Here is a 2,500-nt window from a genome sequence, read left to right as displayed (position 1 = left end):
GGAAAAGGGTGGAGTGCACTCTCCGGGTCGGGGATGAGATCCTGCCCCAAGTGGAGGAGTTCAAGTACCTCGGGGTCTTGTTCACAGTGAGGGAAGGATGGAGCGTGAGACCGACAGGCGGATCGGTGCGGCGTCTGCAGTAATGCGGACTCTGCACAGATCCGTCGTGGTGAAGAGAGAGCTGAGCCGAAAGGCAAAGCTCTGGATTTACCAGTCGGTCTTGGTTCCTACCCTCACCTCTGGTCATGAGCTTTGGGTTCCTACCCTCACCTCTGGTCATGAGCTTTGGGTTCCTACCCTCACCTCTGGTCATGAGCTTTGGGTTCCTACCCTCACCTCTGGTCATGAGCTTTGGGTCGTGACCCAAAGAACAAGATGGCGGGTACAAGTGGCCGAAATGAGCTTCCTCCGTAGGCTGGCTGGGCTCTCCCTTAGAGATCGGGTGAGAAGCTCAGTTATCCGGGAGGAGCTCGGAGTAGACCCGCTGCTCCTCCGCATCGAGAGGAGCCAGATGAGGAGGCTCGGGCATCTAGTCAGGATGCCTCCCGGACGCCTCCCTGGTGAGGTGTTCAGGGCCCGTCCCACCGGTAGGAGACCCAGGACACGCTGGAGAGACTATGTCTCTCGGCTGGCCTGGGAACGCCTCGGGATCCCCCGGGAAGAGCTGGAGGAAGTGGCTGGGGAGAGGGAAGTCTGGACTTCCTGCTTAGGCTGCTGCCCCCGAGACCCGACCAGGATAAGAGGACGAGACAAGATATATACATATATATACACATCCCATAATACATATATATATATATATATATTATGGGATGTATATTATGGGATGTATATTATGGGATGTATATTATGGGATGTATACAGACCCTTTCCAAAAAATTAGAATATCATGGAAAAGTTGTTTCATTTCCATAATTCCATTCAAAAAGTTAAACTTTCATAGATTATAGATTCAGGGCCCACAATTTAAACGATTTCAAGTATTTATTTGTTTATTTTTACCTAATTTGGGCTTCCAGCTCATAAAACCCACGAAAACAGGAATTCAAAAAATTAGAATACTGTGAAGAAATCAGCCCAAATTTTATTTTTTTAATTAAATTGCTTCAGTGTGGTTCAATTGTCTCAGTTCGGTTCAATATGGGGAAGACTGCAGACATGACAACTGGCCAGAAGACCATCATTGATACCCTCCATAGGATGGGTAAGCCACAAAAGTTCATAGCTAAGGAGGCTGGCTGTTCACAGAGTGCTGTGTCCAAGCATATCAATGGAAAGTCTAGTGGAAGGGCAAAATGTGGCAGGAGAAGATGCACCAGCAAAAGAGATGACTGTGGGCTTCAGCGGATTATCAAACAGAGAAGATTCAAGAATCTGGCAGAGATCCAGAAAGAGTGGAATGAGGCCGGAGTCACAGCTTCAAAAACCACCACATTCAGACGCATCCGGGAGATGGGCTACAACTGTTGGGTTCCTCGGGTCAAGCCACTTCTGAACCTGAGGCAACGTAGGAAGCGTCTCTACTGGGCCAAGGAGAAGAAGGACTGGACTGTTGGCCAGTGGTCCAAGGTCCTCTTTTCCGATGAAAGTAAAGTGTGCCTTTCATTCGGGAATCAAGGTCCAAGGGTTTGGAGGAAGACGGGTGAGGAACAGAACCCAAGCTGCTTGAGGTCCAGTGTGAAATATCCACAGTCAGTCATGATTTGGGGTGCAATGTCCGGTGCAGGTGTTGGTAAACTCTGCTTTCCTAAATCCAAGGTCACTGCAACAGTCTACCAGAATGTTTTAGAGGACTTCATGATTCCTTCTGCTGAGGATCTGTATAGAGATGCAAATTTCATCTTCCAGCAGGACCTGGCCCCTGCCCATACCGCCAGAAGCACCAAAACCTGGTTTGATGCCCATGATATCACAGTGCTTGACTGGCCAGCCAACTCGCCGGACCTAAACCCCATTGAGAATCTATGGGGTATTCTCAAGAGGAAAATGAGGGGCACCAGACCCAACAACAAAGAAGAGCTGACAGCAAGCATCAAGGAAATCTGGGCTTCCATAACTCCCAGGCAATGCCACAGGCTGATTGCCTCAATGCCACGTCGCATCGAGGCAGTGATTAAGGCAAAATGATTCCCAACCAAGTATTGAATATTGACATATCGTTTTGAAAGTACCATATTTTGATTGATTTGATGTGATCCTAATTTCTTTCTTTTTTTTCTGCAAAAACTGAGAAGTAAATAGTGATTTCTTCACAGTATTCTAATTTTTTGAATTCCTGTTTTCGTGGGTTTTATGAGCTGGAAGCCCAAATTATGTAAAAATAAACAAATAAATACTTGAAATCGTTTAAATTGTGTGCCCTGAATCTATAATCTATGAAAGTTTAACTTTTTGAATGGAATTATGGAAATTAAACAACTTTTCCATGATATTCTAATTTTTTGGAAAGGGTCTGTATTATAGGATGTATATATATATATATATATATTATGGGATGTAT

The 2,500-nt window shown here is 45.8% G+C and overlaps 1 protein-coding gene across 1 annotated transcript in view; it reads left to right on the top strand.

The window, feature by feature from the left end:
- LOC128354570 (uncharacterized) overlaps positions 1 to 2,500 on the top strand; it is a 31,655-nt gene that overhangs the window by 22,891 nt on the left and 6,264 nt on the right. The window lies entirely within an intron of this gene.

Source organism: Scomber japonicus, chromosome 24 (genome assembly GCF_027409825.1).
Source record: "Scomber japonicus isolate fScoJap1 chromosome 24, fScoJap1.pri, whole genome shotgun sequence".
In the NCBI taxonomy this organism is placed as follows: Eukaryota; Metazoa; Chordata; class Actinopteri; order Scombriformes; family Scombridae; genus Scomber; species Scomber japonicus.
This window is presented reverse-complemented; position numbering and strand designations above follow the sequence as displayed.